Genomic DNA, 16,489 nt, shown 5'->3' with positions numbered 1-16,489 from the left:
TAACTAGCCTGCTAGGAAGACCAGCCAGCCAACCGTTTGTTACACACCATGCGGTACAACAGCCGCTTTCACGTTCTTGTTGATGAAATCTGCCGCTATAGCCGGGTCCTCGAATCTGTGCATGGAGCCGTCCGGTAAAGTCAGTCTCAAAACCGCAGGGTAGATGAGGCCGAACTTCACGCCCGGGCAGGCGTGTAGTTGGCGTTTCACAGCTCCAAAGCTAGCCCGCCTCTTAGCCACAGCTGTTGTGTAGTCCGCAAATATCGAGACTCTTTTACCCTTATGTAGAAGAGGGGATGCTTCTCCCGATCTTCTCAGTATGTCGTTGCGGACGTGAAAGAAATGCACCCTGATGACAAATGGTCGCGGGGGTTCTCCATCCCTGGGTCGGCTACGCAGAGTGCGGTGAGCCCGGTCTAGCAATGGCTTCTCCTCTAGCCCGAGCAGCTCCTGAAGTAGCTGGGCCATGTACTCCGTGGGCCTTGGGCCCTCCACTCCCTCCGGTATTCCCAGTAGACGAATGTTGTTCCTCCGCATTCTACTTTCCATATCTTCGCATCTATTATCGAGGAATGCCACCCTAGTTGTCAATGAGCCGACGTTAGCCTCTAGCTCGATAATGCGAGTGCTGTGGTCTGTAGCACCTCGCTCCAAATCCGATAAAGTCACCCCATGTGCGTCGAGCTTATTCTGTATACTCTCGATAGATTTTTTAAGCTCGTCTTTGATCGTTGATATCTCTGACCTGAGATTGGTAGAGAGACAGTCAATTTTTCCGAAAATGTCGGTTTTGAGGGTGCCTATCACGGATTGCAGCATCTCCACAGTCAGTGTTTCCGTGGGGCCGGCATTGGCAGCGTTCGGTGGCGGGGGTGAGTCGGGAGAAGTTGCAGGCTTGCTGCGGCCTGCTCTTGCAGACTCTGTTTTTGGCCGGGTTGATGTCATTACGAATTTAAATTTATTAAACTTGAACTGAGTTGTTTATGGGTCTCTTCAGACGCCTGGGCAAACAGAAATGTATGCAATTTTGCAAAGTTAAATATATAAATTTGGTCACTAATTCAGGAGCGATAGGGAGACGCGTGCTACATCCTTGGCTTCCAACAGCGCCCCTATTTTAGAATTTTAAATTAAAATCACTTCTTGAATTGACTGCCTTCAATTCAAATTGTCACATACACGCACGTACACACTTGTGCACGTACACAAACACACCATCATGATGACAATAACCTCACTTGAGACCTGAAGCCTTGTTAACTCCAAGAGCTAATGTCTTTAGCTCAGCGGGCTATGACATTCTTGTGGTGTGCATTAAATCCTGTGACATGAAGCTATCAAGATAGAGGTGAACTGACAATGGTTTGGGCATTTCTTCATGCAACATGCCCACAATAAAAAATTGATTTCACCTTTAAAACTCCAATAGCATCTATTCTAAACAGTGTTTCATTGGCCCGGCTCCAGTTGCAGTGTGTTTGACTGCAGGCGAGGAGGCTAAGGGTTAATCTAGCTCTGTGTTCTCATCCCCCTTGGAGCCTGCAGGACTTCAGAGCAACACCTGCTCCAAACACACATGCGGAATAGAGAGAGATAGTCGCTAGTACCATAGCAGGATTTGTTTTCACTGTGAACAACTGTTTACTTGGTTGTGTAACAAGTGGCTGGGAATAACATAACAAATAAAATAAAATGTTATTTGTCACATGCGGCAAATACAACAGGTGTAGACTTAACCGTGAAATGCTTACTAATGAGCCCCTTCCCAACAATGCAGAGTTAAACAGTATGAAAAATAGCCAATAAAAATAGAAACACAATAAATAACAATAATGAGGCTATATACAAGGGGTACCGAGTCAATGTGCAGGGGTACGAGGTAGTTGAGGTAATATGTACATGTAAGTAGGGGTAAAAGTGACTAGGCAATCAGGATTGATAATTAACAGAGTAGCAGCAGCGTGAAAGTGTGTGTGTATGTGTGTGTGTCGTCAATATGCATGTGTGTGTGTGTCGTGTGTGTGTGTGTGTGTGTGTGTGTGTGTGTGTGTGTGTGTGTGTGTGTGTGTGAATGTGTATGTGTGTTGGAATGTCAGTGTAAGTATGTATGAGGAAAAAATAGGTCAATGCAAATAGTCTGGGTAGCCATTTCATTAACTGTTCAGCAGTCTTATGGCTGAACAGCTGTTCAGGAGCCTTTTGGTCCCAGACTTGGTGCTCCGGTACCGCTTGCTGTGCGTTAGCAGAGTGAACAGTCTATGGCTTGGGTTTTTCACAATTTTCCCGGGACTTCCTCTGACACCACCTGGTATAGAGGTCCTGGATGGCAGGGAGCTCAGCCCCAGTGATGTACTGGGCTGTCCGCACCACCCTCTGTAGCGCCTTGTGGTCGGATGCCAAGCATTTGCCATACCAAGTGGTGATGCAGCCAGTCAAGATGCTTTCAGTGGTGCAGCTGAATACATTTTTGAGGATCTGAGGGCCCATGCAAAATCTTTTCAGACTCCTGAGAGGGAAGAGACGTTGTCGTGGCTTCTTCCCGACTATGTTGGTGTGTGAGGACAATGTTCATTCCTTAGTGATGTGGACACCGAGGAACTTCAAGCTCTCGACCCGCTCCACTACCGCCCCATCAATGTGGATAGGGGCGTGCTCGGCCCTCTGTTTCCTATAGTCCACGATCAGCTCCTTTGACTTATTGATGTTGAGGGAGAGGTTGTTATCCTGGCACTACACTGCCAGGTCACTGACCTCCTTCCTATAGGTCAGTGGTCACCAACCGGTTGATTGCGATCGACTGGTCGATCTCCAAGGCATTCCTAGTCGACCGCCAAACATTTCTGTAAAAAAAAAAAACTATAAAGCCTTGCGTTCCTATTTTTTTATTCATTTCACGCTGTTGGCGGTAGGTGCACTTGATTCAGCAAAGTGTTCCCATTTTTAACCATTTAATGTGTCTGAAGCTAGAACTGCGCCTACCCGGCTGGCCCAGAGACCAAATCAAGTGCACCTATATGCCTACATTTACATTTACATTACATTTTAGTCATTTAGCAGACGCTCTTATCCAGAGCGACTTACAGGAGCAATTAGGGTTAAGTGCCTTGCTCAAGGGCACATTAACGTCATTTAGCAGACGCTCTTAGCCAGAGCGACTCACAAATTGGTGCGTTCACCCTATAGCCAGTGGGATAACCACTTTACAATTTGGGGGGGGGGGGGGGGGGGGTTAGAAGGATTACTTTATCCTATCCCAGGTATTCCTTAAAGAGGTGGGGTTTCAAATGTCTCCGGAAGGTGGTGAGTGACTCCGCTGTCCTGGCGTCGTGAGGGAGCTTGTTCCACCATTGGGGTGCCAGAGCAGCGAACAGTTTTGACTGCCTACCGCTGGCCAATCAGATACTGTAGCTCACATCACCGTGTCTGCACAGTTTCCTCGAGCCATAGACCTTAAAAAAAGCCTTGAACGCACAGCAAAGTTGATACTGTGAGATTTCAAAACTTTTAAACCATGACTCAATGAATATATCAAAGAGCTGCTGTTTTTCAGAATAAGTTAATGTTTAAGTTGTTATTCAGCACTGTCAACACTTTGTGTTCAACACTTTTATAAGCCATAAAATGCACGTTCTCCTTACTTCCACTCATGCTACAACCAGCACTGCAGATGCAATGAATGAGTATAGCAAAGTGTTCCCATAAACTTGCATTGTTATTATTAGCGGCTTGGGTCTTATTTATTATCAAGGAATATTTCACTTTTTCTGGTCATAGGAGTAACAACATGAATTGGTGCATGAGGCAGAAATAATGCAGTGCGACTTGAGTTTCGCCATCAGCTGGAAGACTGTCTCCTTTTCTCAGCGGAGGGAGGGAGAGCGGATTATTCTGCTCACTCAGCTGTGCCTCACAAGTAATACAACAAATTATCTATTACCAGTGTGATCATATGCCTACTTTTTTTAAATATAATTTGAAAATGGTCTGACAAGAACAACATTGGTAGGGCAATTCAATCATAGCCAATATGCAGTGATAATGTATTGGACCTATAGCCTACTGCACAAACCTCATTGCTACAGAACTGTTTTTAATTGGTTAATGTTGCATAGGCTTACGTTTTTTAAGTAATGTTAAAAAAAACCCTGAGCGGTAGATCTCGGCTTGCATTTTGACTCAGAAAGTGATCTTGACTCAGAAAAGGTTAGTGACCACTGCTATAAGCTGTCTGATCGTCGTCAGTGATCAGGCCTACCTGCCACCGTCGTTTCCTCAGAAAACTTAATGATGGTGTTGAAGTCGTACGCGGCCACGAAGTCGTGGGTGAACAGGGAGTAAAGGAGGGGACTTAGCACGCACCCCTGAGGGGACCCGTGTTGAGGGTCAGCAATGGCGGATGTGTTGTTGTGTTATTGCTTACCCTCACCACCTGGGGGCAGCCCGTCATAACATGTTGCAGAATAGAATAGCACGTTATTAAAAAGAATGAGTCATGCAGAAATTAATACAAAGGTATATATTTTATAGCTTCTAAAACATACTCTATCTATACTTTCACATACGAGTGCTCTAGTCTAGCGTTCATCATTTCTTCCTTACATTTGTCCATTAATTCTAGTGGCAAGTTGACGATTGTGTTTGTTTTTCAACGCATAACTCTCTAGATGTTCTTAGATAGAATTGGACTTTCCATCAAATTCATGATTTGACATGCCCTGCCTAATTTTACCACTGTGCAAGTTTGATGTGAAATGCATGAGGTGTGTCAGCCTCCTAGTGCTCGTCTCATGCTGGGCTCATAACTCATGTGATGCTGCTGTAGGAGGCTGAGTGGCATGTAGATGTGGAATTTAGCCTCTCAATTACATACTTGTATTTCTTTCCCTGGGAAACTGTGGGGTACTGTAGCGTGAGTATGTGTGTGCTTATGTGTGTTTCTCTGTGTGTGTGTTTGTATTTGTGTTCAAATGCGAGTTTATGAATGTGTGTGTCAGAGTTCTCTCACAGCTTGTCTCCAAGGGTGTGTACAGCATAGCTGGAAGGTCTCATGCCCCTGCCTGACAATGACTACATCCTCTTATCAAACTGAACTTCCACTTCACATCTACCCTAAGGAGGATTACAAACCCAGTGTGTCTGTGTGTTTGTGTGTTTCCTCTCACAGTCCACGCCGTTCCATGAGTTTAGTCCCATGTGGTTCCTACCCTTACCACCTGGGACTAAACACCTCCCTCTGCAACTGGATCCTGGACTTCCTGACGGGCCGCCCACAGGTGGTAAGGGTAGGTAATAAACGTCTGCCACGCTGATACTCAACACGGGGGCCCCTCAGAGGTGCGTGCTCAGTCCCCTCCTGTACTCCCTGTTCACCCATGACTGCACGGCCAGACATGACTCCAACATCATCATTAAGTTTGCTGACGACACAACAGTGGTAGGCCTGGTCACAGCCTATAGGGAGGAGGTCAGAGACCTGGCCATATGGTGCCAGGGTAACAACCTCTCCCTCAACGTGATCAAGACAAAAGAGATGATTATGGACCACAGGAAAAAAAGAGGACTGAGCACGCCCCCATTCTCATCGACAGGGCTGTAGTGGAACAGGTTGAGAGCTTCAAGTTCCTTGGTGTCCACATCACCAACAAACTATCATGGTCCAAAAACACCAAGACAGCCGTGAAGAGGGCACAACAAAGCCTATTCCCCCTAAGGAGACTGAAAATATTTGGCATGGGTCCTCAGATCCTCAAAAAGTTATACAGCTGCATAGGGGTGTAACGATCCATCTACTACATCGATGTATCGATTTATATTCCTATGATCCAGCTACATCGATCTGTGCTCGGCGAGTTGGCCTTTTGGACAACATATATCAATCTAACATCGTTTTAAAATGTAATAAATCGATTGTATCGATACTAGGAAATAACCCATTGGATTTAAGCACGTCAGACTTTATATGGATGTTTTTTCTTAGCACTTTTAATGATAAAGGCTTTAAACATTACTCGATTCAGTCTGTCTATCCGTGACGTCATCGCCCCGCGCCAGCAGCAGCGCAAAGGCGCAAAGACAACAAAACATAGCATGGCGGACGACAGAGGAGAAGCCGACGAGCGAGAAATTATCAAGCCACCATTGCGGTCCTTACAAGAAACAGGAATCTAGGAAACTTCACCTGCACTGTCCAGTATCCAGGTATTTATTTCAGTCACACTGGTAGAATTTTTGGCTAAAAGGTTACTGAATCGATTTCAAGTCACTGAATCGTTTCGGATCGTATCGTTCTAAATGAACCAATATCGTCCTTGAATCGTATCGACAACCACGAATCGTGATACAAATCGAATCGTTGTTAAAACGAATCGTTACACCCCTACAGCTGCACCATCGAGAGCATCCTGACTGGTTAAATCACTGCCTGGTACGGCAACTGCTCGGCCTCCCACCGCAAGACACTACAGAGGGTAGTGCGTACGGCCCAGTACATCACTGGGGCCAAGCTTCCTGGCATCCAGGACCTCTATACCAGGCGGTGTCAGAGGAAGGCCCTAAAAATTGTCAAAGACTCCAGCCACGCTAGTTATAGAATGTTCTCTCTGCTACCGCACAGCAAGCGGTATCGGAGCGCCAAGTCTAGGTCCAAAAGGCTTCTTAACAGCTTCTACCCCCAAGCCATAAGACTCCTGAACAGCTAATCATGACTACCCAGACTATTTGCCCTGCTAGAGGATATAGGAGCAACAACGGCTCAGCCATGAAGTGGTAGGCCACACAAGCGCACAGAAAGGGACCGCCAGGTGCTGGGTAAAAATGCCCGACCTCACTAATGCTCGTGGCTGAAAGGTAGCAAGTCCCCGCAGCAATGTTCCAACATCTAGTGGAAACCTTCCCAGAAGAGTGGAGGCTGTTATAGCAGCAAAGGGGGGACCAACTCCATATTAATGCCCATGATTTTGGAATGAAATGTTCGACAAGCAGGTGTTCACATACTTTTGGTCATGTATTGTATTTCTGACCAGTTTATTAGTAAGCACCCCATTCTGATACTGACTGTAACTCCTTATTTAGACTTTCAGTGAGCTCACTGGCTTTGAGTGTGGAATCATCTGCATACATAGTCCTTCTAGCTTTGTGTAAGACCGGTGTAAAAATAGAAAAGAGTAACTGCCCAAGAACTGCTCTGAGGGGCATAGCAATGTACATATCTGATGTTAGAGAAGCGTCCATTGAAGTACACTCTCTGGGTTCTATTGGATAAATACAGTTGAAGTCGGAAGTTTACATACACCTTAGCCAAATACATTTAAACTCAGTTTTTCACAATTCCTGACATTTAATCCTAGTAAAAATTCCCTGTCTTAGGTCAGTTAGGATCACCACTTTATTTGAAGAATGTGAAATGTCAGAATAATGGTAGAGAGAATGACTTATTTCAGATTTTATTTATTTCATCACATTCCCAGTGGGTCAGAAGTTTACATACACTCAATTAGTATTTGGTAGCATTGCCTTTAAATTGTTTAACTTGGGTCAAACGTTTCGGGTAGCCTTCCACAAGCTTCCCACAATAAGTTGGGTGAATTTTGGCCCATTCCTCCTGACAGAGCTGGTGTAACTTAGTCAGGTTTGTAGGCCTCCTTGCTCGCACACGCTTTTTCAGTTCTGCCCACAAATGTTCTATAGGATTGAGGTCAGGGCTTTGTGATGGCCACTCCAATACCTCTACTTTGTTGTCCTTAAGCCATTTTGCCACAACTTTGGAATTATGCTTGGGGTCATTGTCCAATTGAAAGACACATTTGCGACCAAGCTTTAACTTCCTGACTGATGTCTTGAGATGTTGCTTCAATATATCCACATAATTTTCCTTCCTCATGATGCCATCTATTTTGTGAAGTGCACCAGTCCCTCCTGCAGCAAAGCACCCCCACAGATTATGCTGCCACCCCCGTGCTTCACGGTTGGGATAGTGTTCTTCGGCATGCAAGCGTCCCCCTTTTTCCTCCAAACATAACGATGGTCATTATGGCCAAACAGTTCTATTTTTGTTTCATCAGACCAGAGGACATTTCTTCAAAAAGTACGATCTTTGTCCCCATGTGCAGTTGCAAACCGTAGTCTGGCTTTTTTATGGCGGTTTTGGAGCAGTGGCTTCTTCCTTGCTGAGCGGACTGTCAGGTTATGTCAATATAGGACTCGTTTTACTGTGGATATAGATACTTTTGTACCTGTTTCCTCCAGCATCTTCACAAGGTCCTTTGCTGTTGTTCTGGGATTGATTTGCACTTTTCGCACCAAAGTACGTTCATCTCTAGGAGACAGAACGCGTCTCCTTCCTGAGCGGTATGACGGCTGCGTGGTCCCATGGTGTTTATAGTTGCGTACTATTGTTTGGACAGATGAATTTGGTACCTTCAGGCGTTTGGAAATTGCTCCCAAGGATGAGCCAGACTTGTGGAGGTCTACCATTTCTTTCTGAGGTCTTGGCTGATTTATTTTGATTTTCCCATGATGTCAAGCAAAGGAGCACTGAGTCTGAAGGTAGGCCTTGAAATACATCCACAGGTACACCTCCAATTGACTCAAATGATGTCAATTAGCCTATAAGAAGCTTCTAAAGCCATGACCATTTCCTGGAATTTCCCAAACTGTTAAAAGGCACAGTCAACTTAGTGTATGTAAACTTCTGACCCACTGGAATTGTGATACAGTGAATTATAAGTGAAATAATCTGTCTGTAAACAATTGTTGGAAAAATTACTTGTGTCATGCACAAAGTAGAATTCCTAACCGACTTTCCAAAACTATAGTTTGTTAACAAGAAATTTGTGGAGTGGTTGAAAAACAAGTTTTAATGACTCCAACCTAAGTGTATGTAAACTTCCGACTTCAACTGTAACTCTCCAACCATTCGATGGCAGGTGATGTAAACCCATAGCAAGTGAGTTTTTTCAATAACAATTTATGATCAATAACATCAAAAGCTGCACCAAAATCTAACAGTACAGCTCCAACTATCATCTTATTATCCATTTTTTTTTACCAATCAACAGTCATCTAGTCCCGTGTGGCTCACTTGGTAGAGCATGGCACTTGCAATGCCAGGGTTGTGGGTAAAATTTTCACAGGGACCAGTATGAAAATGTATGCACTCACTACTGTAAGTCGCTCTCACTGTTAGTTTCTTAACAGGTGCATGCTTGTCAACAATTTACATGAATCCTTTTACAAATACCTCCAGTGCTGGATCTGGATTCACTTCCTCATACACATCGGACCAACATACCAACAGTGTGTGTGTGTCAATCATAGAACGAAGTGTGAGGTGTGTGTGTGTGTGTTTCTCTGTGTGTGTCACTTAAATTTGAGGAGGAACAGCAGATCTGTGAGAATGACTAAGAGTGATGAGGTGTAACGGAAAGATATTGTGTATTGAATTAACGTTGACAAAGCCGCTGACGTCAAACGCAACCTTTTGGTAGCGGGGTGCGTTCCATACAACAAAACTTAATGAACAACACGCCATTAACGGAACTCGTGTTGCATACTTTACCCTAGCAGCTCAATTAAATGTCCCATAAGACATTGATTAGTCTCTAAAAAAAACACTGCTTGGAAAGGGAAACTTCAGGCGGCTCGTAATATCGACAGATAGATCATGATAAATATTTAAAATCCTGGCTTGTCTAAACAGTCCATTAGAGACCAAAAGAGAATATTAGAATTGTAGGTTTTTGCTGGTGCTGTTGGTATCCGCGAGACAATTCTCCAACTCCTCACCTCAGCCTGAGCCTGACAATGTGCTGAAGGTCGTTTTTAATTGGGTATAAATATAATAAATAATACTTCTTTAAGACAGTTAGATGGTGGCCCCCCCTCTGGCTGGTATTCATCTTAAGCTGAGCTGCTGGATGTTGCGGTTTAGTTTATGGGGGAGTTCAATGTTTTTCCTCCGACATCGCGCCACAGGTTCATGACTTATTCATCTTGGCTGTAGACAAGCTCTCTGATTTATATCTGACGGAGAAAGGGAGAGAGAGAGAGATTTTTCTCTAAAGATTATTAATTTAGGAGCATTAGGCATCAGGGGTGGTAGAGAAAATGTGTGTGTGTGTGAGTGTGTGTGTGTGTGAGAGAGAGAGAGATTGTGCATGATAGAGAAAAAGAGAAAGGGTGAAAAATGAGGATGACTGTGTGTGCATGTGTGCACAAAAGTATGTGTGTGCATTTGTGTGCTTGGCTTCTGCTTGTGAATTCACTGTGTGAATACAATTGTTGAACTGTGTTCTTAAAGTTGCCAAAGAGAAATGCCCAGTGGAAGGTTGGAGGAAAAGTGTTTGTGTGTGTGTTGTGTGAATGCCCAGTTAGCACATTTGGTTCCTTGGAAGTTGTGGGAATTTATGTTTTTGGTTTCACATCGGTTGAAGGAACGAAGCCATATGTTTCCTGACCTATAAAAGTTCTGAGAACAGAAGTGAAAATATGATCTGTTCTGGGAACGTTTATTTTTAGGTTGCAGAGAGGTTCTGAGAACTTTTTACTCTGGTTCCGTGAAAGTTTTCCTAGGAGGTTTTATTAACGATCTGAGAAGAAAAATTATTATTTTGAGGTTTTTGAATAACTTCCTTAAAACTTTCACTGAATGTTTCAATAAGACTTTTAATAACACTGCTAGCTTATTTAGGGTTAACTTTTTTGAACTCCAAGCACAGATAGGACACATGGAAATTAATTTCCTTAGGCATTAACATGCTAACACATTTATTGTTTTCAATTTTGACATGGCATCTGTGAGATTCGAACCATGGAATTAGTCCACTGCACCACCAGGATGGAGATAGCATGCCATTTTTTATGCATACAAAGCTGTTATTTTTGTCAATTCAAACAAACCCCATTTCAGAGGAAACAAGCACTCATTAAGATCAGTTAGTGGGCACGGCCGACACACCTGAACACACTTAACAAGATAGAGGATAGAGTGAGTTTTATTGATGCTGAGGACGGAATGTATATGTTTTTAAATAACATTCTTAGAACGTTCTCTGAACGTTACTAAAGTTTTCTTGTGGTTTTTATGGAAGGTTTCTTTTAAAGGTCCGATGGACCAATATCAAATCATTTCTGGGTAACAATTAAGTACCTTACTATGATTGTTTTCAATTAAAATGGTCAAAAATAAACAAAAAAGCTTCTTAGGAAAGAGCAATTTCTCAAGCAAGAATTTTGCTAGGACTGTCTGGGAAAGATCTGAGTGGGGAGGGGAAAACTTTGGGTTATGCTATGTAACCCCAGTTCTCTGAAGGAGATGAGGGAGACATCTCACTATGCGACACCCCCTTTTTTTGCTGGTCATTGGTTGAAGCCTTATTCAATCACGCCTAACAGGCCAATCAGAGATTTGTGGGTGTACGCCCTGCGTGTCTATATAACACCATGCAATGCTCTGATTTCCTCATTCTAAGAACTACCTCTTACACGAGGCATGCAAGAATGGCAATCTGGTGAGATATCTCCCTCATCTGTCAGAGAACCGGGGTTATATACCGTAACCCAAAGTTATCTTTCAGTCGACTCGGTTTGACAGTTCACTATGGGACACTTGCAAAATGCCCCATTGCCAATAGCCCGAGACGGAGATGCACCTGAACAGTGCCCATGACGTGGCAATTCCTCTAATGGAATGCGCCCCGACACCCAGGGGAGACTGCAATCCCTGACAACTGTACGCCTTGGTAATAGCCTCAACTACCCAATGGGAGAGGCGTTGTTTGGACAAAGCCCTACCCCGAGCAGGGTTTGCAAAGCAAACAAACAGTTGGTCACAACTGCGGAATGGCCTAGTCATGTCCATGTAGATGCGCATGGCGCACACTAGACACTACGTGATCAGGCGCCACTGCTCTGGGCAAGAGAATGGCGGAGGGTGGAAGGGAAAGAGATCAGTGGCTTCACTACTATACGTCATGGTAATGACATTAGGAACGAACGCAGCGTTAGGACGTTTCCTAAACTTGGAGTAGTCATGGGCAAACTGAGTACATGGAGGATGAACCGAGAGCACATGAATGTTGCTAACGCGCTTGGCAGTGGCCAAGCTGAGCAACAGGGCCATCTTATAAGACAGAGTTTTAAGATCCACCATCTCCAGGGGTTCAAAGTGATCGCCTGTGAGCGCATCCAGAACCAACGGCAAGTCCCCAATGGGGCAAGTGGCTTGGAGACCAGACAGAGCGCTCCCAGGAATTGAGCCTGATCGTCGTCTCTCCAAGTCCTACATGGCAGGCTGAGATCACTGCCAAATAGACCTTAACGGTGGAGAGAACGGCAGGGATGGAACACTGGAAGGGGATCAACTCGAGTCTCTCACATCACCTCTCTAATAACTTTGACTTCAGGTCAAATGACCTCTTGTAGAGGAAGCTGTGGCGCTCTGAATTGTGGTGATCACGTTCCGAGGCAAGCCCACCGAGTCTGTTGTACCTCTCATGGCCCAGGCCCAGAGATCCATCAGCTCGGGATGAGCGTGGAATGTTTAGCCCTGCGCTTGGACAGGAGGTCCCTGCGCTGTGGGAGGTGCCATGGTTGCATTGTACAATCTCCGCCAGCCATGGCTTCCCGGGCCAATGCAGGGCTATCAGGATGAAGGAAAGACCGTTCGCTCTCACTCTGGCCAGATTGGGGGGGGATCAGACCCTTGGGAGGAAAAGCATACAGAAGCACGTCTGGCCACTTGTGGGCCAGCGCATTCATGACTAGAGGAGCGTTGTGATCTCTCATCACGAAGAACAGGCGACAGTGTGCGTTGTCCTGTGATGTGTCCTGAGCCCCTTGTAGCTCAGTTGGTAGAGCATGGCGCTTGCAACGCCAGGGTTGTTGGTTTGTTTCCCACAGGGGGCCAGTATGAAAATGTATGCACTCACTAACTAAGTCGCTCTGGATAAGAGCGTCTGCTAAATGACTAAAATGTAAATGTAAATGTGTACAGATCAGCTCTGCCGTAACGTCCCCACACCCCATTGACGACTTCAGGATGAAGTTGCCACCCCCCTGGTAGGGGGTTCCCCTGCAACAGTAAATTCACACTTGTGTTCAGTCTGCCTGGCACATGTTGTTCTGAGAGACAACAGATCACTGCTCCGTAGCCCATTTATCTCTCGTCAGAGAGTGAAATTGACAGGACCGCTTTCCTCCCTGGCGGTTGACATAAGCCACCAAAGTGTATTGTCCGACGTCACCAGGACATGCTGGCCCAGGAATAGGAATAGGACTAGAAATAGACGGAAGTGCCTGTAACACAGTGTAGAGCTCAGAACGTTGATATACAGTGCATTCGGAAAGTATTCAGAACCCTTGACTTTTTCCACATTTTGTTACGTTACAGCCTTATTCTAAAATTGATTAAATTGTTTTTTCCCCTCATCAATCTACACACAATACCCCATAATGACAAAGTAAAAACAGGTTTTTAGAAATGTTTGCAAATGTATTAAAAATAGAAAACATATCACATTTACATAAGTATTCAGACCCTTTACTCAGTACTTTGTTGAAGCACCTTCGGCAGCGATTACAGCCTTGAGTCTTCTTGAGTATGACGCTACAAGTTTGGCACACCTGGATTTGGGGAGATTCTCCCATTCTTCTCTGCAGATCCTCTCCAGCTCTGTCAAGTTGGATGGGGAGCGTCGCTGCACAGCTATTTTCAGGTCTCTCCAGAGATGTTCGATCAGGTTCAAGTCCGGGCTCTGGCTGGGCCACTCAAGAACATTCAGAGACTTGTCCCGAAGCCACTCCTGCATTGTCTTGGCTGTGTGCTTAGGGTCATTGTCCTGTTGGAAGGTGAACCTTCGCCCCAGTCTGAGGTCCTGAGTGCTCTGGAGCAGGTTTTCATCAAGGATCTCTATGTACTTTGCTCCGTTCATCTTTCCCTCGATCCTGACTAGTCTCCCAGTCCCTGCCACTGAAAGACAGCCCCACAGCATGATGCTACCACCACCATGCTTCACCGTAGGGATGGTGCCAGCTTGGCATTCAGGCGAAATAGTTCAATTGTGGTTTCATCAGACCAGAGAATCTTGTTTCTTATGGCCTGAGAGTCCTTCAGGTGCCTTTTGGAAAACTCCAAGTTTTACTGAGGAGTGGCTTCTGTCTGTCCACTCTACCATAAAGGCCTGATTGGTGGAGTGCTGCAGAGATGGTTGTCCTTCTGGAAGGTTCTCCCATCTCCACAGAGGAACTCTGGAGCTCTGTCAGAGTGACCATCGGGTTCTTGGTCACCTCCCTGACCAAGGCCCTTCTTCCCTGATTGCTCAGTTTTGCCTGGCGGCCAGCTCTAAGAAGAGTCTTGGTGGTTCTAAACTTCTTCCATTTAAGAATGATGGAGGCCACTGTGTTCTTGGGGACCTTCAATGCTGCAGAATTTTTTGCAAACATTTCTAAAAACCTGTTTTAACTTTGTCATTATGGGGTATTGTGTGTAGATTGATGAGGAAAATGTTTTATTCAATACATTTTAGAATAAGGCTGTAACGTAACAAAATGTGGAAAAAGTCAAGGGGTCTGAATACTTTCAGAATGCACTGTATATGGGCTGTACTCAGAGAGTCTGACCATATGGCGTTCACAGTACACCCTTCGCGAACCTCCCCCCAATCCCTGTAGTGACGCATCTATCATCACTACTTTGTGAGTGAGGACTCCCAGTGGGGCAGCCCTGCATCAAGAGGAATGGGTATCTCCAGAATTGAAGTGCCAATAAACACTTTGCAGAGAGAAGCACACGTCTGTGCCGTTGAAGAGATGGGTTCAAGCGGAGTGAGGTCACCCAATGCCGAAGGTCTCTCATGAGGAGAAGGCCAAGCGGGACTACCACAATCATGGAGCCAATGAGCCCAAGAAGCCTCAGACACATCCAGTACACGACTGATGTTGCCAGGCGAAACACTGAGAGGCAGTAGCGAAAGCCATCGCTCTCTCCACTCAACAGGTTACAAAGACCAGAGACATTAGGTATAAAAATATATGTTAACAAATATTTCATAAAATATTGAATTTGGCCTTTACTACTATAGCCCACATAATAACACATTCATAAATGGCAAAAAATACAGTAAATAAAATAAATCATAAGGAATAAGGTTTTGAAGTGTCTGTCCTATATCTAGGAGATATATGAAAGCTCAGGAAATAATAGTCTTTTTTTGGGACACATATTTAACCCTTAATTTATGGGGGCACAAAATTATCTCCATACTTCCATTCATTTGTATGGGTTACCTACAGATGAGCAAAACAGACAACACTATCTTGTTAGTGAGAGTCGCATCTTTCCATAGAGTGGGAATATTAATTTGTAGGCCAAACCGTTCAGCAATACGTTTTCGTGAGAAGACCAATTTTCGGGATATCTCATGGTCTGACAAACACCGCTGTAGCTCAGCCACCTTCCTTAATAGTGTTTAACATGGTTTTTTAATGACTACCTCATCTCTGTACACCACACATACAATTATCTGTAAGGTCCCTCAGTTGAGCGGTGAATTTCAAACACAGATTCAACCGTAAAGACCAGGGAGGTTTTCCAATGCCTCGCAAAGATGGGCAATAATTGGTAGATGGGTAAAAATAAAAAAGCAGACATCCCTTTGAGCATGGTGAAGTTATTCATTACACTTTGGATGGTGTATCAATACACCCAGTCACAAAGATACAGGCGTCCTTCCTAACTCAGTTGCCGGAGACGAATGAAACAGCTCAGGGATTTCACCATGAAGCCAATAGTGACTTTAAAACAGATACAGAGTTTAATGGCTGTGATAGGGAAAACTGAGGATGGATCAATAACATTGTACTTACTCCACAATACTAACCTAATTGACAGAGTGAAAAGAAGGAAGCTTGTACAGAATAATAATATTCAAAAAATGCATCCTGTTTGCAACAAGGCACTAAAGTAATACTGCAAAAAATGTGGCCAAGCAATTAATAACTTTTTGTCCTGAATACAAAGTGTTATGTTTGGGGCAAATCCAATACAACACATTACTGAGTACCACTCTCCATATTTGTCAGCATAGTGGTGGCTGCATCATGTTATGGGTATGCTTGTAATCGTTAAGTACTGGGGAATTTTTCAGGATAAAAAATAAACAGAATGGAACTAAGTACAGGCAAAATCCTAGAGGAAAACCTGGTTCAGTGTCCTTTCCACCAGACACTGGGAGATTACTTCACCTTTCAGCAGGACAATAACCTTAAACACAAGACTAAGTCTTCGTTGGAGTTGCTGACCAAGAAGACATTGAATGTTCCTGGGTGGCCGAGTTACAGTTTTGAACTACTTGAAAATCTATGGCAACACCTGAAAATGGTTGTCAACAACCAATTTGACAGAGCTTGAACAATTTTGAAAACAATAATGGGCAAATGTTGCACAATCCAGGTATGGAAAGCTCTTAGAGACTTACCCAGAAAGACTCACAGC

Source organism: Coregonus lavaretus, assembly GCF_964263955.1.
Source record: "Coregonus lavaretus genome assembly, chromosome: 25".
Lineage (NCBI taxonomy): Eukaryota > Metazoa > Chordata > Actinopteri > Salmoniformes > Salmonidae > Coregonus > Coregonus lavaretus.
The sequence above is the reverse complement of the archived record's forward strand: the minus strand, read 5'-3'. Positions refer to the sequence as shown.